Source organism: Hemicordylus capensis, chromosome 1, assembly GCF_027244095.1.
Source record: "Hemicordylus capensis ecotype Gifberg chromosome 1, rHemCap1.1.pri, whole genome shotgun sequence".
NCBI lineage: Eukaryota > Metazoa > Chordata > Lepidosauria > Squamata > Cordylidae > Hemicordylus > Hemicordylus capensis.
This window is the reverse complement of record NC_069657.1, coordinates 448,222,273-448,249,300: the sequence shown is the minus strand read 5'-3', so window position 1 is coordinate 448,249,300 and position 27,028 is coordinate 448,222,273. Positions and strand designations below refer to the sequence as shown.

Here is a 27,028-nt window from a genome sequence, read left to right as displayed (position 1 = left end):
CAGGTCCAGTTCAGGTCCAGACACGTTCGTGAATTTTTTTAAAAAAAATTAAAGTACCTTTAGCCCCTTTGGGAGGGGCTTCCTGTATGCCACAGGGGGTCCGCAAGGGTTCCCCTTCCCCTCGCCAACCTCTGAAGTCACTGCCATGGCCCAGGAAATTTATCATTTTTGGCCTGTTCGGGCCACTGTAGTGCACGGCGGCAGCCATTTTGGCTGCTGCCGCCCATGCATAAATGACCCCTGCGAACCCTGGCATGACCCAGGGCCTCTCAGAGGTCATTTGCGCATGCACGGTGGCCATTTTGTTTTTTTCCTGAAGCTGATAGAAGGCACCTCTAGCCACTGCCTCAACCTGGGACACCAGGGAGAGTCTCGGATCCAGAAGAACCTCCAGACTGCATACCTGTTCCAGGGAAGTGTGACCCTATCCAGAACAGGCAGATCAAACTCATCTCCCGAGTTTCGACCTCGCACAATGAGTACCTCCATCTTATCTGGATTCAGTCTCCGTTTGTTATCCCTCATCCAGCCCATCACTGCCTCCAGGCAGGCACTAAGGGAGGTTATGACCTCTCCCAATGATGCTGACATGGAGAAATAGATTTGGGTATCATCAGCATACTGATAGCACCCTGCACCAAAACTCCTGATGATCTGTCCCAGTGATTTCATGTAGATGTTAAACAACCTCGGTAGCAGCTCCCATCCAGCTGGTGAGGGTTCAGGAAGGCCAGAAGTGGGTGGTGGCATCAAAGTGGGGTGGGGGTGTGGTCAAGCCTCCACATTCATTGGCACTGTACCCCTGAGGATGCAAGGCTTAAGTGGGGCAAACTGCAGGTGGCAGCCGCTCAACATGTGGATGGCCAGGACAGGCGGCTCTTTGCTGCACCCAAGACTCAACCCAACTTCTAGCCGCAGAAGCAAGATGCCTCTGAATACCACTTGCAGGGAAGCAACAGCAGGAGAGAGGGCAGGCCACACCTCTTACATGTGGGCTTCTCAGAGGCATCTGGTGGGCCACTGTGGGAAACAGGAGGCTTGGCTAGAAAGGCCTTGGTCCTGGTCCTACAGAGCGGGGTGTGTGTGTGTGTGTGTGTGTGTGTGTGTGTGTGTGTGTGTGTGAGAGAGAGAGAGAGAGAGAGAGAGAGAGAGAGAGAGAGAGAGAGAGAGAGAGAGAGAGAGATGGCTTCCAGGGGAGAATTTAATCACAAATCTGGTCTGTATTCCTTATGGATTATTTTTCACGTAACTAGATTAGAAAGGGGGATGTTTTCTCCCCTCAGTATAACAAGACAATGAATAAGCCACCTCTGCCTTCCCACAGCCATTTTATACCAAAACCCAGTCATTTGTTAGTGCAACAACTTTGGTTTTATTAGCTGTTGAATTTAACAATTATTCGAATTGGAGGTTTCCTTTCCAGATGTCATTTGAGCAGCTAAAAAGCTTCTTCAAAATAAAAAATTACATCCATCAGATTGGCACTGAAGAAGGAACCCATATTTTAGGAAGGGGTTGATGCCATTTAATAACGTCCATCTCTGTCAAGATCTGGCCAGTAGCGTTTGCCTATCAAACAAAGGAGCAGAGAATGAGAATCACAGACTGCATAAAACCATTTTATGGATTAGACCACTTAGGCTTGTAAAAACATTCCAGCATAGTTCATTCAGTCTTTTCTACATTCAGCAAGAAAACATCTTTAAAAACCTAAGCACTTTTCAAAAGCCAGGCTCTGCAAAGAGTTATAAGTTAAAGTCTGCTACATAGGGAAGATAGGAAGCTGAAACAAAGTGGCAAAAAAAGATTCAGGGTCAGCAATTCTAGCAACATGCCCAATTTCAAACTGAGTGTCCAATCTGGTTTCTAGGTGACGGTAGAACCATGGTTGTGAGATCTTCCCACATTCGGACAATGAGAAACTCTGACCTCAGTATAACTGAGGGTTGGCGTGTCATCTCAATGAGGCCTTAGTTTCAGTTTCCATTCTGAGAATGGCACACTGAAAAACCTCCTCTGAATATTCTGCATAAATTGTATCTTTACTAGATCAATACCAGTTCAAAGTGCCTTACCTAACTACTTAACTAGGATTGGGTTATTTTAAGTTGGTTTCTGAACCTGGACTGAACCAGGGAATTTAAAAATACTGATAAACTGAACTGGAACAAGAACTAATTGTTTAATAGTACAACTCTGTGCATGGAGGGTGAAAATCTTCCATTTCCACTTCATTCTTAGGATACATTCTCTCAATGTGCTTCACAATACCTGTGTTTCCCTACACCTTGGGCCCCAACCTAGAAATCCCACCAAGTCCTACATCTGGGCTGCTCAACTTCAGCCCTCCTGCAAATGTTGGCCTACAACTCCCCTAATCCCTGGCTATTGGCCACTGTGGCTGGGGATTATGAGAGCTGTAGTCCAAAACCAGCTGGGGGGGGCAAAGTTGAGCAGGCCTGTCTTACATGATCTGGCCCATAAGAGGAATTTTTTCCTTGTTGTGCACAATAGTAGATATGCTTCGGATGATGGCAGAACTTTCTTGAAGCCACATATTTATAGTTTGGACAACTTGGTTTGCATCTGCCCCAGCAGTTATCATTCACAGCATGGGTGAATGGGGATATACCTGTGAATGGGTGATATCTAATTGGTGATACCTAAAGAAATATTGCCCTGTTAAAAAAAAAATTCCTATAGACATTAATTTCAAGTATCTGGGCCCCTCATCCAGGAATCTCATGAAGGCATAACTTTATATGGCTTATAAAAGGAACTGAAGACATTTTACCTTTATCCACACAACAGTAGACATAGTCAGGGTGATGGCAGTAATCTCTTGAAGCCACATATTCATTGCCTGCACAAAATTGCTTGCAGCTGCCCCGACAGATTGCCTTGTGGGATTCTGAGAACATATTACCAAAAAGAAATTGCCCTTCAGATTTTTAAAGTCTATATACAGATTAATTCCAGGTACTTGAAGAAAATTATGGTAAATTTATTTTTAAAATCATATTGATCCTCCCTTCTCTTGTTCCAAACATTTAGCTTTCAGGGAATGCAATCCATTGTATTTCCCATTTTAAAAAAATCAGACTTTACCTCAAGTTCTTGGGGAAATACCCAGATTTTCTTTATAAATAACTTCTCCCAACTTCTCACAGCTTTCATGAATATATTATGAACCTACATATTTCATCTGAAAAACTCAGCAGTATGAAAAAAGAGACCAGAATACATAAGAGGAACAGATCTCATCATTGGCTTCACCACAACGTCTTTCCCAATCAAAAATATGGCAGAAATAGAAGAGAAGGAACTCTTTCTTAATTTCTCTTTCTTAATATGTCACTAGCAGGTGAGGCTCATCATTGACCAGGTAAAGCCATTTAGCATAGATTACACTTATAGGAAAGTTCAAGAAATTAAAAATACCTCTCTAAATGTTCATAGAACTTATGCCCATCCCATTGGCTAATTGGCTCTGTGTAAACTGCCCTGAGCCAGTCAGAATAAATAATCAATAATCAATAATCAATAATATCTTTCCACCACCCTGCTAAAAAGGCAGCAAGTAGAAAAACAAAAAGGTAGAAAAACTAATTCCATATCATTTATCAATTGTTTTGTTTGTTTTATTTAAAATAATTTCTCCCCACCTTCCTAGCAGAAGTTAACAACAGAAAATAAAACAAGAAGTTAGAACCAATGAAAGATAGAGCCAAGAATTTCTATTTTCCAGAAGTCCTCTCTGCAAGATCACTCACTTGCAGAGAGGTAGAAAGGTCACACTGCCAGTTCTTTCCTAGGATACATTCTCCCAGTCTGCTTCAGAATGCGGTACATACATTTCCCCATAGGCTGGATCCCTCACCTAGAAATCTCACCAAGTTGTACATGATCTGGCCCATAAGAGGAATTGGAGGAATTTTACCTGGATTTGCACAACAGTATACATGGTTATGAGCATGGCAGAGTTCTTTTGAAGCCACATATTCATCATCGGAACACCTGGGAGCGCATCTGCCCCGACATCTTCCATGCCAAGCATTAATGAATCCTGGGAACATATTACCAAAAAAGAAATATTGCCTTTCAAATGAAAAAAAAAAATCTCACATACAGGTTAATTTAAGGCATCTGCTGCAAATTATATTAATCAATCTGCTCTAAATGGATTGTTTCCAAATTGAATATGCCGAAGAAATCCACTTTTGCAAAGACAGCTTGTAATGCAATCCATTGTATTTCTCATTTTAAAATACATCAACCGTTACCTCTAGAAACATTCTGTGGGAGATCTTGGGGGGAAATCCAGGTTTTCCTTACCAACAGATCTTTCACGCTTCTTCGGGCAGCTTTCAATAATGTATTTTGACCCTATATATCTCACCTGAGAAACTCAGCAGTATGAAAAAGAAACCAAAACACAGAAGGGGGAATGTCCTCATGGCTGAAAGTTGGCTCCACCACAGTTTCTTTCCCTTTCATTGATAAGATGGGAATAGAAGTAAAGAAACTCTTTTATTTATAGGTCAGTGGGGGAGGATGACACCCACAAGGAAGATGAGAAGCTTTGCAAGGAATAAATCAACATTTGAAGGAAAGAGTGTAACCAGGTGACGGTGATATAAATGTCCGTACAGTTTGTGCCCATCTATTGGCTCATTTCTCTTCACCACCCTGTGGAAAAATCTGAAAATAGAAAAACAAAAAGGTAGGGAAGTAAGTACCACCATGTGGAGGTATTTATTGATTTGGCTGTTTTGTCTATATGATTTATTTAAAATAATTTTATATCCCACCTTCCAAGGTTAAGCTAACAACAACAACAAATAAAGCAAGATAAAGTTAGAACCAATAAAAGACACTTCTGAGAAGTCCTCAAACATCTGGCTTTGGTTCAATACCTGCGAACTTTGGTTTAGAACTGTTGAACTGTTGAACATCAGATTTGCACTCTGATAGATCGCTGCAAGCCCGTGATGTCACAGGCTTCCAACAATCTATTTCAACAGCACAGGTGCACTGGAGCACCTTGCAGTTCTCAAGAGCCACTGGGCCAGACAGGATGACAGTACCCATGGGGATACTTGGTTTTGTTGTTAAAAATCCACTATTTTGTTGATAGTGGATTCTCTGATCATTCATCATTTTGCACCAAAGATGATGAATGAACATCTTTGCTTATTCATAGTCTTTGGTGCAAAATGATGAATGACCAGAGAATCCACTATCAACAAAATAGTGGATTTTTAACAACAAAACCGTACCCCATGGGCTTCTGGTTTGGGAGGTGGTTTAGCACCCCATGTGCACTACACCACAACCTGCTCCGGGCCACCCTGGTGCTCCCCATGTGGAATTATGGAGGTGCTGAAATCCCCATTATTCCCTATGGGGAAAAACTTAAAGATTTGCAAACTCAAAAAATTTAAAATTCACCCCTTTGCTTAATTTCTTTGAAATTTGGGTGAAAGCTTCCTTCTACCCATTGGGAACTTCCACCCACCACAACCCACTCTGGACCACCCTCGTGCCCCCCCCCCCCACTTTGAGTTATGGGGCTGCTGAAATCCCCATTATTCCCTATGGGGGAAAGCTTAAGGACGTGCAAACTTTTTTAAAAAATCACCCATTTGCCCAATTTCTTTGAAATTTGGGTGGTAGCTTTCCTCCTTGGTGCAGTAACACCCAACCCATTTTGGCCACAAAATGGAGGTCCAATTCTCCAAATTTGGGGGGGGTCCAAATCTGGGTGATTTGTTTTGTACCTGAATCTGGGCAATTGAGCACAGGGGCAATTTGTTCTGTCTACAAATTGCCCAAATCAGCTAGATTCGGGTACAAATCATCTTGTACCCAAATCGATTCACACATCCCTAGTGGTTACCACTATGCCAGCGTGGTGTAGAGCCAGCGTGGTGTAGTGGTTAGAGTGCTGGACTAGGACCAGGAAGACCTGAGTTCAAATCCCCATTCAGCCATGAAAACTAGCTGGGTGACTCTGGGCCAGTCACTTCTCTCTCAGCCTAACCTATTTCACAGGGTTGTTGTGAAAGAGAAACTCAAGTATGTAGTACACCGCTCTGGGCTCCTTGGACGAAGAGCGGGATATAAATGTAATAATAATAACAATAATAATAATAATAATAATGCTTATAGAGTAAGATGCTTTTCTGGAAATCTACCTAAACTTGGAGGAGAAATAGATTTTTGAGGCTGAAAATTCAACAATTAATAGAATATCCTGAGATATCAGCAAATGGAAAGAAGCACAAGCTAATGGAGAGTCTATTACCTCCTGCTTTAAATGTGTGTTATATGCAGGCCACACTGCCATAGTACAGGATTGTCTTGGTGAGTTAAAGAAGACTTATGGGGATACTGCAGCTATAGATTATTTATATAGACAGTATTTAGAGACAGTTCAGAAGAATCCTGAAAAATGTTCAGAGTACTTATATAGATTAAATTGGTACTGGAGGAAAATAAAAGAGAAAGGAGGGTATTTGCAAAAAAAGGATGATTTAACCTTAATAAAGCAATTAATTTGCGGATGCTGGGATGATGTTCTTCTTATGCAATTCTATCTGAGAGATTGTGCCAATGCTGCAAACAAATCCTCCATCTCATACGCACAGATAATATACAGCATTTGCTCAATGGAAGAAGTAAATGAAGCTGTAGCTAGGGATGTGTGAGCCGGCTCAAGATTGCCCTCAAGCCAGACCAGGCCCAGTTTGATTTAAAGTCAAGCCAACCCACCCAGGCCATTTGCGGCCAGTTTGGGGTTGCTGTTTTTTAAATGGTGGACTTACCACCATTGCTGGGCTCTGCAGGGTGCTGTTGTGGCCATGGGGGAGGGGTCTTCTGATGTCCCCCTCCCCTCACCAGCATCCCCCTGATGGCCTTCCCCCCCATCTTTGGCCCATTTTGAGCCATTTTTGGCCTGTTACAGGCCTTATTGCAGTGGCAGCACCCATTTTGGAGCCCACTGCACATTCCCAACTATGTGGCTGTGCATGCCCACACAGATGGCTAGTGGGCATGCACAGTGGCCTCCAAAATGGCCACCACAGAAAGGTCCAAAACATAGCCAGAAACGGCCTGAAACTTAGCCAGAAACAGCAAGTAGGCTAGAAGCCCAGCAGAGGAGTGGAAGAGTCTGCTTCGCATCTAGTGCTGCCTGGGGTGAGAGACCAAGTGGGTGCTGTCGGCTCCTTCTGCTGCTACCTGCCTTCTCCTGTTTCTCCTGTGGGGCTTCTGCCTCCTGCCTCTGTGTAACATCTGTGGGGAGTGTGTGCAGGATTGGGACCAGCTCCAACTCCTGAGTAACTCAGCAGTTCTTGCAGTCACCTGCCCAGCTTTGGGCCTTTATAGGAACTCTGTCTGTGACCTCAGTTTGCTAGAAGCCCAGCAGAAGAGAGGAAGAGTCCATCTCCTTCCCATCCAATGCTACCTGGGGTGAGAGACTAGGTGGGTGCTGTTGGCGCCACCTCCTCCTCCTGCTGCTGCTGCTGCTCCTGCTACTTGCCTGCTCCTGCTACCTGCCTGCTCCTGCTTCCCCTGTGGGGCTTCTGCCTGCTGCCTCTGTATAACATCTGCGGGGTGTGTGTGCAGGATTGTGACCAACCACAGCTCCTGAGTGACTCAGTAGTTCCTGGGGTCACCTGCCCAGATTTGGGCCATTAGAAGAACCAGAGGCGTAATGATAGGGGGGGCAGGGGGGCATGTGCCCCGGGTGCCATTGCTGTGGGTCATGTGGGGGGCGCCGCCATGACCCCCGCCAATCCAAAAAAAAAAAATTAAATACAAATTTCTGCGGCTCAGCCGCAGCAGCAGTCAAGGGAGCGCGTCGGTGCCCCCTCCCCCACGAGCGGTCCCTCCCTTCCGAGGCCGCGCTCCCCCCCCCCCCATTGCTGGCCTGGCTGGCTTGGCAGCAGGCACCGCAGCAGGCGCCATTCATGCATTTGCTCACTGCTTGCTCTGGAAGAACTTCAGGCCAGCCAGAAAGAGGCCCTCGAGGGTAGTCATGCACGCACGCGTGACTCGGCTGGCGTGCCGAGTCGCGCTGCGCGTGCGTGCGTCTCCATCCTCCCAGCTCGGTTCGCAGGCTGCACGTGCGGTCACGGAGCGGAGGAGAGCACCGTCGCGTCGTTGCTGGGGCTGGGGCCGCACCAGCAACAGTCACTGGAGGTCCTGGGGTGTGGATCGGGCCAGTTGCTCTTTCCCTGCGAGAATCACCACCACATTAAAAGGTGCCTCTTTGCCCGGTTAGCAGGGGATTAGCCCTACTTCCGCCCCGCACCTCTCTCGCTCCCAGCCTGGGCTGCCCCCACCCCGCTCTCCTCCGTTTCCCTCCCTCCCTCCTTCTTTCTACCCAGCCGCGCTCGGCGGCTTTCCCTGCTTGCCTCTGGCTGGTGCAGCATCGCCCTTTCCCTTTCGCTCCTGGGTCTCTCCTCCCGCAGCGCCTCGCCATTCCTGGGTCCAGCCCAGCCTTCGAGGGGGAGGCCGCCTGGAGGGGCTTGGCTTGGGTGGGTCCTCCTTGACGCCTGAGTCCTCGGCGTTGGCTTGCGCGCCGGCGGAGAGAGCTCTCCTCTTTTGGCGCAGAGAGAGCCCACCCCTCAGGCAGCGCCCAACACGGACCATCCTGTCTCCTTCCACTGCCTGGCTAAGATGAAGAACCCGCGACAGACTAAAGGAACCAGCTAACTCTGTCCCCCGGAGGGACTTCAGGAGGGCTCTTTCTTCACCCCCATGAGAAGGGAAGCTGTTGCGGGCATAGGCAGCCTCCGGGGCTCTGGTGGACGGCAGGCAGCGGGAGAGTGGAAGGAGGGAGGGACCCAGGCGTCCGGCTGAGGAAAGCCCACCATGGGGAGAAGACAGGTGGAGCGCCTGAGTCCCGCTTGGATACCTCCTCAGTGGAGGAGCTGATGTCTGGCAACGCTCCTAGCAGCAGGTGAGAGGGCTCGGGACCCCAAAGAGAGGACTGCGGGGAGAGGAGAGCCCTGTAGTGTCAGCCTGTGTTGGGGAGGATGAACACAAGCGAGTGGCAGGATGTCCCCATTCTCCAACTCCATCTGGCCGCAAATCTTTAGCAAGTCGCTGGACACCCCTCTTGTGTGATCATTTCCCTCTTATTCAGGAAATGAGGGTTTTGGTTAATCTCTCTCTCTAAATATATGTATATTGTGAAACAGTGTATTGCAACAGTGGTTGCAAGAATTCTCTCTGTTCAGACTTGAATTTCATTTCCTCCCAGACTTCAAACTCTTTCCTTGCAATGGAGGAACAGAAATATTTGGAATTGTGATGTAGGATGAATAGATGAAAAACTGGAGCCCTGGTCCAGCCAGGGCTGCAAAGAGATAACCTGGGGGGAAATGTGGACTTGGAGCCCATCTGATGCACCTCACCCCCAAATGCTGTCAGATAACTCTAGTAACAGTATATTGGGGAGGGGGGCTCAGCTTTGTGGCCCTGGAGCTGTTGGTCCTTTTACCTCTCGCCCTCGCCCCCCCTCCCCCCATGCAGCTAGTCATGGCTTAGAGTCCCACTGAAACCCAAGGAGCAAGTTAGTTGCTACTCAGTCTTGGTGCTTTCCATGGAACCTTTTAGCCTGATCTTGTGCCTGCTTACTTGGAAGTAAGCCCCACAAAACTCGGGTGGGGAGAAACTAAATTAATATGTCCTAAATAAATATTCACCAGCAGCCCCACCACAAAATACTAGAGCTACCTGGGGTGGTAGATAAAGAAGAGCAAAATGAGAGGCAGGCAAATCTGACCCCTGGACCCTGTCCACCAAGATCTCCTGCCTGTGCCCCACTGAAATTACTGCAAGCATTGGCAGGAACTGCGCAAGAGCCTCCATGAACTTGGACTGTTGTGCTTTGTGTGGGTTTCCTGCCCCACCACTACCACCATTATGATGCAATGATGATATATACTACATTATACTTAGGTTTTTCCTCACAACAACCCTGTGAAGTTGGCTTGTATGATACAAGCCAACTTCACAGGGTTGTTGGGGGAAAAAACCTAAGTATAATGTAGTATGTATCATCATTGCATCATAATTCTGATATTTGGGATACAGGCCAACTTCACAGGGTTGTTGTGAGGAAAAACCTAAGTATAATGTAGTATGTATCATCATTGCATCATAATTCTGATGTTTGGGATACAGGCCAACTTCACAGGGTTGTTGCTTGTGAGGAAAAACCTAAGTATGTAGTGCACCACTCTGGGCTACTTGGAGGGAGAGTGGGATATAGAATGTAAAAATTGAAAAAAAATTGAAATACAAAAAATAAATACTATTTTCTCTCAAAAAACAATAATAGCACCTCTGCTGAGCTGACTGGAAGAACTGCAGGCACAACCAACCAGCGCTTAGTAGCAAGCCTTCTAATGTAAGTGAATATAAATGTTTGCTTTAAGTCAAATGCAGTTTGATGTTGAGCAGTGTAATCGCGGGGGGTGTGGGGGCGCAATTTCAGTGCTTACCCCAGGTGCCGTTTTCCCTAGTTACGCCTCTGAGAAGAACACTGCTTGTGGTGGCAGGGCCGCCACCAGCGGGATCACCACCTAAGGGGTGACACCAAAAGGGATTGCCCCTTTGGGGGACCCACTTCAGGGGTTGACAAGGGTGAGGGCCAGGTTGCTTGGCTCAAGATCCCTTGTGGGTATGTAAAGGAGGGTGGGTATTTTAAATGGGCTTCTTTTTGAAATCTTGGGTGAGTTGAGTTTTGATGTGTCTGGATCTGTCTGGAGATGGAGAGACAGGGGGTATATCCACTGATTATGGGGCAGCTATTCCAGTGGTGGTGGGGATTGGGGAATAACGTTGACAGGTCAGCAGGCATTGCAGGGGAAGGAAAATCAGAAATTTAATTGCTGTTTCCCCTTCTGGCTGTCCTGCCAGCTCTTTGACCTTGGAAAGCAATGCCAAGCACCCACAGAGCCTTTTCTTGCTCCTTTGTAATGCCAGGTCAGTCTAGAATAAACCTGAAATCATCCATGATCTGATTCTAGATGAAGGGTCCGAGACTTGGGAGAGGCTGGTGACCCAGTCTGGTCCCAGCTTCTCCCTACAGGGTACTCTGTTGAGGAGCAGGTGAAGGGATATGGGCAGGTAGGTGGAGTGGTTGTGGTCTATAAAAACAATATCTCCCTTGCCAGGATCCCTGTCGAAGTGTCTGACCATACTGAATGTGTATACCTAAATTTGGGGACCAGGGATAGACTGGGACTTCTGTTGGTGTACCAATCACCTTGCTGACCAATGGAGTCCCTAATTGAGCTGACGAACTTGGTCTCGGGCTTGATGTTGTAATCTCCCAGGCATGTGGTGCTGGGAGACTTCAATGTTCACTTTGGGACCAATTTGTCTGAGGTGGCTCAGGTGTTCATAGCGGCCATGACAACTATGGGGCTATCCCAGGTGGTTTCAGAACCTATGCATATTGCTGGTCACACACTTGATCTGGTCTTTCACTCTGAACAGGGTGGTGTTCAGTGGGTGGGGACTCTGGTGATTTCCCCATCTGTCATGGATGGACCACTATCTGGTTAAGGTTGGACTCACAACCACATCCCACCTCCACAGGGACAGAGGGCCCATTAGAATGGTCCACCCGAGAAGGTTACTGGATCCAATAGGATTCCAAGAAGCCTTGGAGAGATTTAGTGTTGGCTCTGCTGGTGACCCTGTTGACACTCTGGTGGAGAACTGGAATAATCAGCTCACCAGGGCAGTGGACACAATCGCTCCTAAGCATCCTCTCTGTCCTGCTTCGAAACTGGCCCCTTCTATATAGAAGAACTACGGAGGCTGAAGCGGCGAGGTAGATGACTAGAATACAAGTGGAGCAAGACTCCACTTGAATCTGACAGATTATTATATAGAGCGCATTTGAAGATCTATGCTCAGGCGATACGTGAGGCAAAGAAGCGATTCTTTTCTTCCCATATCGTGTCTGCAAGTTCATGTCCAGCGGAGTTGTTCAGGGTCATGAAAGGGCTAATGTGTGCCCCTTCCCCTTTGAATTGGTACTTGGAACTAACAATTACTCGCTGTGACTTTTTAATGAGTTTTCTGTGGACAAAATCTCTCTTATTCAGGCAGATTCAAACTCTACAATTGTTCCAGAGTCTGATGCCAAGGTGTCCAGCAGTTCCTCTTATGTGATGACCCTGCATCAGTTTCAGTTTGTGACTCCTGAGGATGTGGACATGGTGTGGCCTACCATCTGTCCTCTTGATCCTTGCCCGACATGGCTTATACTATCTAGCAGGGAAGCTGTTGTAGATGGCCTGGTACAGATTATAAATGCTTCTCTGAGGGAGGGCAGGATGCCTCCTTGTCTTAAGAAGGCAATCATTAGACCACTTCTGAAGAAGCTTCCCTTGGATCCCTCAGAGGTAAAGGCCTGTCTTCAACCTTCCATTGGTGTTCAAGGTGATTGAAAAGGTGGTGGCCTCCCAGCTCCAGGCAGTCTTGGCAGAAACTGATTATCTAGACCCATTTCAAACCTCCTTTGGGGCAGGCTATGGGGTGGAGACTGCCTTGGTCAGCCTGATGGATGATCTTCAATTTGGAATTGACAGAGGGAGTGTGACTCTGTTGGTCCTTTTGGATCTCTTGGCAGTTTTCGATACTTCTGACCATAGAATCCTTCTGGAATGTCTGAGGGGATTGGGGATGGGAGGCAATGCTTGCAGTGGTTCTGCTCCCACCTCACAGGCAGATTCCAGATGGTGTCTCTTGGAGATCGTTGTTCTTCCAAATCTGTTCCCATGGTATCCCACAGGGCTCCATATTGTCTCTGATGTTGTTTAACATCTACATGAAACCTCTGGGAGAGATCATCAGGAGATTTGGTGCAGGGTGTTATAAATATGCTGCTGGCACCCAAATCTATTTCTCCATGTCAATTTCTCAATTGGGAGAAGGCATAACCTCCCTAAATGCCTGCCTGGAGGCAGTAATGGGCTGGATGAGGGATAACAAACTGAAGCTGAACTCAGATAAGATGGAGGTACTTATTGTGTGGGGTCGGAACTTGGGATACAATTTTGATCTGCCGGTTCTGGATGGGGTCACTCTCCCCTTGAAGGAACAGATATGCAGTCTGGGGTGCTCCTGTATCAAAACCTCTCCCTGGTGTCTCAGGTTGAGGTGGTGGCCAGAGGTGCTTTTTTTCTGCTTGGGTTGATACACCAGCTGTGTCCATTTTTTGAGCTGAATGACCTCAAAACAGTGGTACATATGCTGGTAACCTCTAGGCTGGATTACTGCAATGTGCTCTATGTGGGGCTGCCTTTGTACATAGTCTGGAAACTACAGTTGGTTCAGAATGCGGCTGCCAGGTTGCTCTCTGGGTCATCTAGGAGAGACCATATTACTCCTGTGTTGAAGGAACTACACAGAACGCTGATACATTTCCAGGCAAAATACCAGATGCTGGTTATTACCTATAAAGCCCTAAACAGCTTGGGTCCTGGGTATTTAAGAGAACTACTTTTTCGCCATGAGCTCTACCATTTGTTAACATCTGGAGAGGTTCGTTTATGGTTGCCGCCAACATATCTGGTGGCTACTTTGGAGCCGGCCTTCTCCATTGCTGCCCCTGGACTTTGGATTGTGCTCCCTACTGAAATAAGAGCCTCCCCATCTCTGGCAACTTTTTAAAAGGCATTTTTTTTGTTTATTCACCCAGGCTTTTAATTAGATTTATAGTTTTAATATTTTTAATACTGGGTTTTAAATGTTTTTAATGTTTTAATGATTTTAATTGCCCCGCCGCTGGAGGGGCAGCGAGAGGCACCTTTAAGAGTAAATGAATTGGTGCTTACCTCCACTCTTGCTGCACCTGAACTCTGCTCAGAGAAGCAGCACGCCACCCAGCACCCCCTGTGGCAGGGGATCACCTCTGCCACTCACCTGGCTGCCAGTAGGGGATCGGTTCCGCAGAGTCCAGCTGAATGGTCGAGGCGATCCCCTGCTGCAGAGGGTGCTGGGCAGCACACTGCTTCTCCAAGCAGCGTTCAGATGCGGCTAGAGTGGAAGTAAGCACTAATTCATTTACTCTTAAAGGTGCCTTTTGCCACCCCTCCAACAGTGCCCTCACTGGCCACTACTGCTAGTAGCCATTGATGGACCTGTCCTCCATGAATTTGTCTAAGCCCCTTTTAAAGCCATCCAAGCTGGTGGCCATCGCCACATCCTGTGGTAGAGAATTTCATACATTAATTATGCACTGTGTGAAAAAGTACTTCCTTTTGTCTGTTCTAAATTTCCTGACCTTCAGTTTCATGGGATGACCCCTGGTTCTAGTATTGTGAGTGAGGGAGAATATCTTCTTTCTGTCTACTCTCTCTACTCCATGCATAATGTTATACACCTCTATCGAGTCTCCCCTTAGTTGCCTCTTTTCCAAAGTAAAGAGCCCCAGATGCTGTAGCCTAGCCTCATAAGGAAGGGGTTCCAGGCCCCTGATATATGTGCTCCAGGAAAGGTCTCCTCTTAGCAAAAGTCATTAGCAAAAGGGGAAGTAATAGAATGGGTTTGACTAATGCCAGATGCCTTGATTGTGCAAACTGGAAACTTGTTGGATTTGGGGAGGGGGGGCTCCCCTGTTGATTTGGAATTTTGTGCTCTAGTCCAAGAAGATATGTGCTCCAGGGAAAGTTGTATCTTTTCCAAACTAAAGTGCCCCATATATGCTTTGGTCTAGCCTCAAAAGGAAGGTGCTCCAGGCTCCTGAGGATGTGTGTGTGTTTCTGTGAAATTTGATCAGAACAGTGTGGGAGTGACTGGACACACCAGGTTTTTGCTCTTGTTTGTCCTGATTGAGAAAGTGCAGTACCTACCATTGTAGGCACAAACATTCTAAGATGCTTAGTTGAAGATTGCCAGAGAGTGGCAGGGCTATTTTTTTTCCTAAGAAGTTGAAAGTAGCGACTGAGTGGGTAGGGATGTGCGAACTGGCTCAAGGTCAAGTTAGTTCGCCATTGAACCAAGTCCCCAAGTGAAACCCCCCAGATATATAAACTTAAACTTACCACCAGGTTCAGTGGCCTCCAGGCAGAGCTACCACGGGGGGGCAGGGTCCTCGGCAGTTCCCCCTCACCCACAGGCCTCATCCTGGTCTTCTATGGGCCAGTTTGGCCCATTTTAGAGCCATTTGAACCCTCTCCATGGTCACAGTGGCCATTTTGGAGGTCACCGCACAGGCACCCTGGCCGTGTGTGTGTGTGTGTGTGTGTGTGTGTGTGTGTGTGTGTGTGTGTATGAACCCCAAACTGACTCAAATTCGAGCCAAGCCAGGGCTCTTCTAGTTCAGGATGCCCAAACCAAACATGCCTGGTCCGAGTCTGGTTCAGACTTCAACCAAACCAGGCAAACCGGTTTTGTGCACACCCCTAAGAGTGGGCCACAGCTTATGCTAAATATAATGCAAGAAGAAAGTTACAGCAGCAAGCTACTGAAAAAGCTGTTGGGCTAGCTGAGAGAACCCCATCACTATCAAGCCTGGAGAAACAAAGCAAGTAATGGGCCCAATGAGAACAGGAAATTGAAGCAATTCAAACCATGGAGGGTTACCTGCAGGAATAATAGTAAAATCTCAATTTGTTAACCTGACTACCGCTTCTTGCAATTGCATCAGTGTCCATCTCAGCAATGAGAGTTCTCACTGCATTACCTTGCCCCAGAGATTATGTTAGCAAAAGGGAAATAATTTGGATTCAAGACTAACCAGGCGGCCATCTGGCTTGCACATCCCTACTCAAGAGGAATGCAAAGCTATCAGCCAGTCAAAGGGTATACATCTCATGGCACAAGATATCACTGGAAATTAAAAAGAAATGGGCAATGGGGCACTGACATGAGCAGAAACTTTAGCTTGTAATGAGGATGCGATTCCTCCAGAATTTGAAGATCCCAGTGTGCTACTAGGAACATCTGGTTTACCAGGATTGTATTATAATGTTTGGAGGAATTTGCAGAGATGTGATCATTGCTTGTTGCAAGTTATCGAGTTTTTGGAGATTGGATCAGGCCCAAGGCCCATCCAGTCAAGCATCCTATTTAATATAGTGGCCCACCAGATGCCCTTGAGAAGTTCACAGGCAAGAGGCGAGGGCATGCCCTCTCTCTTGGTCTTCCTCCCTTGCAACTGGTATTGAGAAGAATCTTGCTTCAGAGGCTGGAGGTGGCCCATAGCCACCAGACTAGTAGCCATTGACAGACCTAGACTCCATGAATTTGTTGAAGCCCCTTTTAAAGCCATTCAAGCTAGTGGACATCACCACATCCCATGGCAGAGAATTCCATAGGTTAATTATGCACTGTTTGAAAATGTGCTTCCTTTTGTCGGTCCTAAATTTCCTGGCAATCCCCTGGTTCTAGAGCTGTGAGAGGAGAAAGATTTCTCTCTGTCCACTCTCTCTACTCCATGCATAACTTTATACCTTTTATTTAAAAAAAATTATGCCTCTACCATGTCTCCCTGTTGTCACCTCTTTTCCAAACTAAAAAGCCTCAAATACTGTTGCCTTGCCACATGGGGAAGGTGCTCCAGACCCCTGATCATCTTGGTTGTCCTCTTATGTACCTTGTCCAGTTCTATAATATCCTTCTTAAGATACAGTGACCAGAACTGCATGCAAATGTGGCCACACCATAGATTTGTATAAGGGCATTATAATATTAGCATTTTTATTTTCAATCCCCTTCCTAATGATCCCTAGCATGGAATTTGTCTTTTTCACAGCTGCCACACACTGAGTTAACACTGTCAACAAACTGTCCACCATGACTCCAAGATCTCCCTCCTGCTCAGTCACTGACAGTTCAAACCCCTTCAGTGTATATGGGGTGGGGGGCGTGTAATATGCATCACTTTACACTTTCTTTCATTGAACCACTGTTGCTATTTTGCCACCCACTCCTCCAGTTTGGAAAAATCATTTTGCTCCTCGCAATCTGTTTTGGCTTTCACTACCCTGAATAGTTTAGTGTCATCTGCAAATCTGACCACTTTGCTGTTTACCCCAACTTCTAGATCATGTATGTATGAGTTAAAGAGCACCGGTCCCAGTAGAGATCTCTGGGGGACCCAACATCTTACTAGTCTCCATTCATACCTATCCTATGTTTCCTGTCCTTCAACCAGTTACCGATCCACACATGAACCTGTCCCCTTATCCCATTACAGTTAGGTTTACTCAAGAGTCTTTGATGGAGAACTTTGTCAAAAGCTTTTTGGAAGTCTAAGTGTACTCTGTCAACCAGGTCGCCTTTATCCACATGCCTGTTGATACTCTTAAAGAACTCTGAAAACTTAGCTAGTGAGGAAAGACTTGCCCTTGCAGATGCTATGCTAGTTCTCCTTTAGCAAGGCCTGTTCTTCTCTATGTTTAATAATTTTGGAGATGGGATGTCCAAGTCAAAATATCATATATCTCAGAAGGAGACTGAGTCTCTTTGTGCAATATGAGCATAAGGGGGAATCATAAGTTGGCTGACCAATGGGAACCACAAGTCTACATAGTAGTGAAACAGATGCCTAATGATTTTCCAGTATATGTCATTAAGCCAAAATCTGGGACTGGTCCTGGGAGAAATGTTGACAGAGACCTCTTACATCCACTTGGATTTATCTCAAAATACTTAGGTGACAACCCGGATCATACTTTAGACGTACATCATAATCACACATATATTGAAAGTGGTACAGAGGCTACCTTAGAGGGCACAGCAGACTCCTCTATTAACCCAGAAGCTGCAGAATGTGTGTCTACATGGGTTGATCCACCGGCACATGCAACTGAAGACTCACTAACAACAAGCAGAAGAGATGATTGGAAGGAGAGTACTCTAGAACCAGAAGCTGCTGAGTGTTCTGCACAGTTGGATTGGGATGTTACTGCTGACTGCCATAACTGATCAGGAGGTTATGGTTATGGGTTATCACCAATAATTTCTTCAACACCATTACCTAGAATAACAAATAGGATTAGGCAACTTTCCCCCCAAAAAAGATTTCAAGATTTTATTACTAAATTTTTAATGATGTATTACTAAATTTTGACTGCGTACTCATCTCACACTCAGATGTACTGCCAGGACAACAGATGTTTAGTAGGGCAGAATGTAACCCCTTTAAGGATTAAAACATTAATGATATAGGCTTGCCCAGTAGGTGGGCTGCAAGATGAGTAGGACCTACCATATATGGTTTTTTAAAAGCCCTGTCTTCAGAGGATACAGAGGCCTGCAGAAGAAGGTCACTGGCTAGAGAGTTCCTGCGAGACTAGCTGGTTATCAAAGCCTATACTTATTAATTTCTGGTATGAGGGGGTTTTACCTGGCTGCTCTTTAAGTAAAGTTATACATTTAATAATTATGTATAATGAATAATTGTGGTGTATGAAAATATCCTCGTAGGATCCAGAGGCCTGCAGAAGAAGGTCCCTGCCTAGAGAACTAGGTGGTTGAGAAGCCTCCAATACAAGAAGAGGGACCAGCAACATCAGACTGCATCTCAACACCAGCCAAGAAAGATCAAGATATAGAACTGTGAGGTTCCAGATTTTGGTGGGACTTTAATAGGAGAGAAAGAACTCTCAAACAACCCAACAACTAAAACCCTCAGTTCGGGATGCACGAGTCTGAGGAAGTCTCTGTAACTTTCTTTTTGAAAATCCTGTTTCCTTGTATCAAGAAAAGGTAAACTTTGAAGTACAAGTTTATTATTTAATTGTTATAGTAGTAGTAGTAGTAGTAGTAGTAGTAGTGATAGTAGTATGTTTATTGCAGTCACAGACCAGATTAACAAACCATAACCACTAATAACATTAATAAGAAAATTCAAAAATCACAAACTGTTCAAATTACTAATACAGTCTTTACGGAGCTTCGACACCACAAAACAGAACTTTGCCACATTATCTGAAATTACAGGTTTTAAAATGGCCAGCATAATTTCCAAATAAAATTGGTCTGTGTGACCAGGATAAGAAGCTAAAATAGGAGCAATAAATTTGGTGCGAGCATCCTTATAAAACTGGCAATAAAGAATAACATGGGTGATAGACTCTATATCCCCTGAGCCGCAGGGTTATATTCATATCCGTGATCATTTGTATAGTTAGAGGAAAAGTAATCCTACAAGGCAGGATTACACGGCCATTGTAAAAGAACCCATCTGTAGTGCAAAGAAATTGTTATCGAAGCTAGGTTGAGGTTACAGTGGCTACAGTGCTGCCCACAAACATGGTGGCTGATTCACCACTCGGCCCCCCAGCTGCCTAGACCCTGCTGCCCACTACCACCACTCCTATCCTCCACTCCATTCTGACATGCACCCCTCACTGGTTCCGGCGTGTGCCTCACCCCAGCAAGCCAGTGTTCCCTGCCATCTGCCTAGCCTCAGCCCTCAGGGCTCAGATGGCCTCCACATATGTGTGGACTCCGCACATGCGCAGAGGCCACCTGAGCCCTGGGACTCATTCTGGCACACACCCTTTACCTGTTCACATGTATCTCACCCCAGACCAGCCCTGACAAGCCAACATTCCCTGCTGGCTGCCCCAGCTTTCGCCCCACCCAGGACACAGATGGCCTCTGCGCATGTACGGAATCCACAGATGCACAGAGGCCATTTGAATCCTGCGGGCGGAGGCTGGGGCGGCCAGCAGGGGAGGCCAGCTTGCCGGGGCAGGATGGGGAGCAAGCTGGAATGGATTAGGTGTGTGTGCCTCTGTGTGTGTGCGCGCGCATGCGCACTTGTTCCTATGCACCTACATCACTTGCATACAACTTTTACACTGTTTTGCTGATAACACCATCCTGAAGGAAATTAAATCAAGCAGGATAACTGTGATAATCTGTAGCTTTGGATGCAGTTGTTAAAGCATTTGTTATTTTTAATTGTTGGTTTTGCATGTGCTTATTTTAAGGAAAAACTGAAGCACAATTTAAAGTGGATTAAATCACCTCCTTGTTATGAGAATGCACTTCTTTGTTTTCATTTTGGATGTTCATCTGGATGCTTCACCCCAATGCATTTAGCGATGCCCTCCTGAATTTTAGTGAACTCTGTTCCAGCTAACTTGCATTTCTGCTTGGTCAGGCAGAATTTAATCTTCCTCTACAAAACAGGCCAACTCTAAAGTTTTAGTTCCCCCTGCTGGTCCATTAAACACATGTCACTAACATCTCAGTTTGTTACTAAAAAGCCATTCATAGTACAGTATCTTAAGCCATGAAAATGAACAAATAACACTGAACCAAGTTGTGGAGTACAAAGTCATAAATGATCAAATTAAGTAAGTGTGTGTGTGTGTGTGTGTGTGTGTGTGTGTGTGTGTGTGTTTTAAATACAGATTCCTCTGCAAGCGCTGTTTATATATTTCCAAAACATTATGTATTATGCATTAAGTCATTCTGTCATTCCTTTAACTACATTTTTATCCCGCCCCTCCTCCTCAAATCATGATATTAAATTACAGCTGGATCCAGCCAGAATAAAGTCCAGACATGATCCAGCCAAAACTAAGCACTTTTAATTCCAGTTGAAATCAATGGGTACTTCAAGATGGAGGCATTTCCCCCCACATACTACTGTGGGCTTTCTTATTGTGCTGCATGTGGAACGGAGTTTCTACGTGCAGCATTTTTTGTAGATGTATTTTTTTAATATTCATTTGCTATTTTTCACCCACACTAGGGTGCAGAATATTACCAGTAGGTTGTCTATGCCTCCCTCTGTCCCCACCTCCCCACAGTTCTTATTCGGGGCGTATAGAGCTTTTTGAAAATCCAAGAATGTAATATCAATGAGATTTCCCCTGCCTACATGGTTATTGACACTCCCAAGGAATTCTAAAAGGCTGCTGTTGTAGGACAGCTGATGCAAAATTGATCTGAAGGTACAGGGGCAACAAAAGAGCACACCACAGCAATCTTTAATGTTGCCTTATTTACATGTTTTTGTACACTGCCCAGAGTCTTTAGAGTGGGTGGTATATTAAATGTTTCTAATAAAAAAAATAATAAATCATATAGAAATGCAGTGGGTGGGTACTTGGGGTTCACATGAGCCTCTCATTATTTTACTAACCTACCTGTTTTTCTTGTGCCACAGAAACAGTTTTTGCATAGGACACCAGGTACAATGTTTGGGAATGACAGGTTTGGCTTCTTCTCCAGTCCTTATGCTGGTTTGAACTGTTTCTGCAAATAATGAAGACAGAGGCTGACATGATGCACCACATCTCATCCATGTTGATGCCACCTTGGGGTTCTACAGACTCATAAGGCAGTCCAGAATCTTTATTATTACAGTCACTGACGAGCAGAAGTAAAGACACTCAACACACAATAAGTGTGTGCATAAGATATATATAAGATAAAATAGTTAAGAGCAATATAAATGTTAATTCTAGTTGGGGAAGGGGGACCCAAACCCCCTAAGAGGGGTTCCCAACCTGTGGTACTCCAGTTGTTGCTGAACTACAGCACCCATCATCCTCAACTACAATTTATTTGTGGCTGGGGATGATAGGGTTGTAGTTCAGCAACACCTGGAGTCCCACAAGTGGGGAACTCCTGCACTAACAGAATGGTGCTATATAGTCAACTAGTAATCATTTCCTGGTGAGTTGTACTGGCTATCAGGCAGACCTTGGCAACATTATATGAAATCTTATCTTGTGAGAAGATGATGCATATAAAATTCTCATACATGTTGCATGTCACATTGAGGCTTCTACAGACACATAAGGCAGCCACAACGCTGCAGACAATGAGCGGTTGTGCAATCAGCACTTCCACCATTAATTCCATGGTTGCAAATGCAAGTGTCTGTGATAGCACCGACTGTGGTACTGCTCATTCCCTACAGCATTGGGGCCATCTTACAGGTCTGCAACAGCCCCAATGTGGTATGCAGTGTGAACAAGATACTGAGCCGTTACCATGACCACACATGACTCTTGCCAGGCAGCATTCTTCTGGGGTATCCGATTTTTAACAAGCATTCTCTTAAGATGTTGGTTGCCTTCTTATACGCAAACAAAAGTAAGTACTTCTTTACCCAACGTAGTTAAGCTATGGAATTTGCTGGTGCCCAATATGGTGATGGCCGGTATATAATCTAGACGGTATTAAAAGAGGATTAGACAAATTCATAGAGGATAGAGCTAGCAAAAGCTGTTAGCCTTGATAGCTGTATATTTCCATCAGGATCAGAAGTGACCTGCCCCTGAACACCAGGTGCTAGGGAATACAAATGAAAGGGGGCTCTTTTCCCCACATGTGAGCTTCCCAGATGCACCTGTGTCATGGTTCCTACCAGAGCCGGGGGGGGGGGATGAATCCTTGACTGTAAGGGATTCACAGTAGGCTGCCACCATCCATTTTCTTTTAAATCACTCTCTCCATATAAGATTTCTGGGCGGGGGGGTGGGTGAATGGCAAAACCTTCCCTAGAAGGGGCTATCCTTGGCCTCCGCAGGTGTGTGACTAAGGCAGACCCAAAACGAAGAGTAACAAACTTCACCAACAAAGGTTCATTATTTGATTAAAAGAAAAACAAGAGAATGCAATAATAACAATTGTCTCTTCATAAAGCAGATTGTAAGAGAGAGACGTTTTCATGAACTAGGCAACTCAGATTCAAGCAATACAATAAAGGAAAATAACTTCCCTCTTTGGATCAAGACGCTGAGGTTACAAGTTATATTAGACAAGTTATCCTATCTTCTACAGCCCTTTAACTTCTGTCTATATTATAGCTGTCAGATACTGTTATGCTCTCGTGTTACTACTACTACGAATATTTATATACCACTCTTCAACAAAATTCTCAAAGCGATTTACATAGAAAAATAAATAATACATAAATAAGATGACTCCCTGTCCCCAAAGGGCTCACAATCTAAAAAGAAACAAGGCAAATGCCAGCAACAGCCACAGAAGGGAAGATGTGCTGGGGATGGATAGGGCCAGTTGCTCTCCCCCTACTAAATCTAAGAGAATCGCCACTTTAAAAAGGTGCCTCTTTGCTCAATTAGCAGGGGTAATTGTTTTTCTTGATAATTTGATGTGGTTGATTGATTGATTGATTGATTGATTAAGTGCCATAAAGTCATTGTCAACTCTTATTAACCACATAGAGAGATTCTCTCCAGGATGATCTGTCTTCAGCTTGGCCTTTAAGGTCTCTCAGTGGTGCATTCATTGCTGTTGTAATTGAGTCCATCCACCATGCTGCTGATCATCCTCTTCTTCTCTTTCCTTCAACTTTCCCCAGCATTATGGACTTCTCAAGGGAGCTGGGTCTTCACATAATGTGTCCGAAGTATGATAGTTTGAGCCTGGTCATTTGTGGTTTGAGTGAAAATTCTGGATTGATTTGTTCTATGATCCGTTTGCTTGTTTTCCTGGCTGTCCATGGTATCCTCAAAAGTCTTCTCCAGCACCAAAGTTCAAAAGCATCAATGATGTACCCCTCCCCTTTTCTGTTCAGTGACCAAATAAAGAATTTTCTATCTTACTTCCCTCATATATCTAACTGAACTGGGCCCTATCATGTTACTCACAGGCAGGGGCCTTCCTACAGTCTCCAACCTCCAGGCTGTGGCCTTCCCATTTCCCCAACAACTTCTCAGCCAGCTGCTTCATCAGGGCACACTTAGGATAGAACAAGCTAAAGAAAAAGCTTTATCTTCTTCTGTAGGTGGCTGTGTTTGTAGTTCCCTCCCAGTTCTCTGAATTAGTCCTTCTATTTTGATTTTCACAGGCTTTTTCCATTATTAGGAAAGGCTCACCTTTCCTCATAGTTAGGACTATCCATCCCTCAAATCAAAAGTGAGTTCTAGTCTTCCCTCAAAACCTTCCCATCACTACAACCTGGTTGGCCACTGTGTGATGCAGGAAAGGATGGACCTTTGGCCTGATCCAGCAGGGCTTTTTCTTATGTTCTCATGTACCCACTTTTGTGGTGATAAATCTGAATGATGAGCAGCTCTTTCTTACTTGTTGCCTATTGGTCCTGAATACCTTCTTCACTCTCATTCTGAGCAACTACGATTGGCCTCAGTGGAAGTGAGGATGAGTTAGAAACCCCTATGTGGATATATTCCACACTTGATATTTACATGTTCAAGAGTCCAACCTTTACTCTTCTTCTCTTACTCCCTTGCCATCGTCGTCATCTTCCATGAAATTGGCTTCCATCATGCTGTTGAGGTGAAACAGAGTAAGGAATGCTGCTCGGCTTGGCTAACCTCCTCCATTCCCTAACCCATCAATGCCGAACCTGTTCTCGTGACCATGTCTGCTAATCAAGTCACATGACTATTGAAAATAACTCATAACCCAACTATTGACAGTTGGCAACCTGATGCTCTGGGACGTGAGAAGCCATTGCTAATGAGTAGTGACCAGAAGAGGATGGAAACCCAACACCCTTAAATCCCATTAGATCATACTTGATCTGACCCACAACAGACTCTTGAAGGAATTTTACCTTATCTTGCACAATAGTAGACATTGGGCTCACGATCAAAAACAGGGTAAAAAGGAGCATGCAGCCAGGGTAAGAGACCCATGTACGATCCCAGTTAGCGATCATGTGTTTGCAAAGATTAAGGCAGAGTGATAGCATGAGAGCCAGGAAGGATGGCTTTTTATCCATGTGGCGAGGATAAATCAATCCTACCCAGCTCCCATTTCCCATACAAGCACTCTCCCATCTCTCTCTTTTTTTTTAACCTTGCCTTGCACAACAGTAGACATGGTCAAAATCATAACAGTGGTTTCTTGTCACCAAACATCTTGGCTTGCATTCACCCTGACAGTCCTTAAAAAGAGCATGATTGCATCCTGCAAGCTTATGGAACAAGTAAGAACAAGCTTACTGTCATGTTGGCAAGTACCCTGTATGCCTGCTATTGTGCCAGAGCATTTAGAGTCCTGAGCACTCTGGAAGGGACCTGCAAAATCAGAAACAGATTGCTGACCCTCAGTGATGTGTTTCCAAACTTGCACTGCCTTTCTGGAGCAGATGGACTTTTGGAGCTCTATTTTTATTTTATTTTATTTTATTTTATTTTATTTATTTATTTATTTATCAAATTTGTACACCGCCCCAAACTTTCGTCTCTGGGTGGCTACCAATAGCATAAAGCAGTTAAATATATATACAAAAAACTTAAAAACAATTTAACAATTTGAAAATAAACCAGAGATTAAAACCCAAAAATATTAGGAAGCTGAGAAAGCATGGGCAAAAAGATGAGTTTTCAGGTGTTTTTTGAAAATTGCCAGAGATGGGGAGGATCGTATCTCAGCAGGGAGCGCATTCCACAATCTTGGGGCAGCAGCCGAGAAGGTCCGTCTCTGTGTATCCACCAAACAAGTTGGCGGTAACTGGACACGGACCTCCTCAGATGACCTCAATGGGTGGTGGGGCTTGTAGTGAAGAAGATGCTCTCTTAGATACCCAAGGCCTAAGCTTTGTAAGTTATTTGTAAGTTATAACTAGCACTTTGTATTTTGTCCGGAAACCTATTGGCAGCCAGTGTAGCTCCCTCAGTAAAGGAGTAACATGGTCTCTCCAGATTGGCTCTGGCACAACAGCAAGTATGCAGGGGAAAGGGGAAGTTGCACGGGGGCTTCACTGCATCCCCGCCATCCTTTGAACTGCATTAGTTAGAATGTCAGCCATTGTCCAAAGAGTTCCCACACCATACTAAAGTATGTAAACATGAAATTATTGCATATTATCCCCCAATTTACCCTCACTTCCATTTGTGTTCCATTCTGTCCCATTGATGCTACTGTGTTAATTTTAGATTGTGAGCACCATGGGAGATGTTTACCCTTATTGAGGAACCAGACGTTCATGTGAACTCCCTCAGCTCCACGAGTGCGCACTACTCCTCCCATCCCCACACAAGTGCCTACTTCCTTTGTAGGTTAGGATATGCCAAGATTGATCATGACATCTGAACTTTCCCGTCTTGGCACATCCAAGCTTACTTGCTCCAAGAATCCTGAGATCTGAAATGAACTTCAGCATAGGGTCCCTGAAGCAAGTAGGTTCGGATGCCAAAATTGGTGGGTTAGTATACTGCAAAAAATTTCAACGTATCCCAGACTTCAAAAGAAGTAGATTAAGATTGTTGCATGGAATGGGAGGTGGGGAGGGAAATGTGTGCTCTCAGAGCTGGGGGAAGTTGTGCGACCCCTGCTAACCCCTGTTACCCCTGTTAACTTTGCACTACCCCTGCTAACTTGGCAAAGAGGCACCTTTTAACATGGTGATTCTCTTTATTTAGCAGGGGGAGAGTAACTGGCCCTATCCATCCCCAGCACAGTACCTCCAGTGACTGTTGCTGATGTCTATCTTATGTTTCTTTTTAGACTGTGAGCCCTTTTGGGACAGGGATCCATCTTATTTATGTAGTATTTCTCTGTGTAAACCACCCTGAGCCATTTTTGGAAGGGCGGTATAGAAATCAAATAAATAATAATAATAACTTTGAGTTTTGCAATAAGTGTGAACCTGCCCCTAGTAAATTGCGTATATCCAAAAGACGCAATAAAATAAATAAATAAATAAATAATCAACAATTCTAATTCTCTAATATGGGGAATATTTCCAGCATTGGTCCATTCAACAGGCCTGCTAGTTCTGTGACTGCAGAATTGTGAATGGGTGATCCTCTATGACACAGGCCAATAAAGAAAGGGCTTTCACGACTGAATGTTGGGTACACCAGAATCTCTTACCCACTCAAAGGAGAAATGGAATTAAAGGAACCGTGTATTTATAGTTCATTGGGAAGGCGAACGCTCACAGAGCACAGAAGAATATCTGCAGGAACCCATTAGCAGCTGAATGACTGTATGTTCCAGCTTAGTTAATTGTTATTAACACCCCCTCTAAACATCCATACCTGTGTTCCTTCCCAGTGGTTTTATCACTCAGACAGGTACA

At 45.1% G+C, this 27,028-nt stretch overlaps 2 long non-coding RNA genes across 3 annotated transcripts; one reads left to right on the top strand and one right to left on the bottom strand.

Moving 5' to 3' along the window:
• Positions 1–1,354: 1,354 nt before the first annotated feature.
• LOC128340026 (uncharacterized) lies at positions 1,355–17,855 on the bottom strand. Its single transcript, XR_008313405.1, has 5 exons — positions 17,763–17,855; positions 4,400–4,701; positions 3,941–4,066; positions 2,795–2,911; positions 1,355–1,569 (listed from the first exon to the last, which is right to left on the bottom strand). It is a non-coding gene; the product is annotated as an uncharacterized LOC128340026 (long non-coding RNA).
• On the top strand, positions 10,265–21,381 carry LOC128340027 (uncharacterized). Of its 2 annotated transcripts, none has more exons than XR_008313407.1 (3): positions 10,265–10,423; positions 18,466–18,747; positions 21,167–21,381. It is a non-coding gene; the product is annotated as an uncharacterized LOC128340027 (long non-coding RNA). The 2 variants fall into 2 exon arrangements; XR_008313406.1 differs by lacking the exon at positions 10,265–10,423 and adding an exon at positions 17,939–18,368.
• Positions 21,382–27,028: the final 5,647 nt, after the last annotated feature.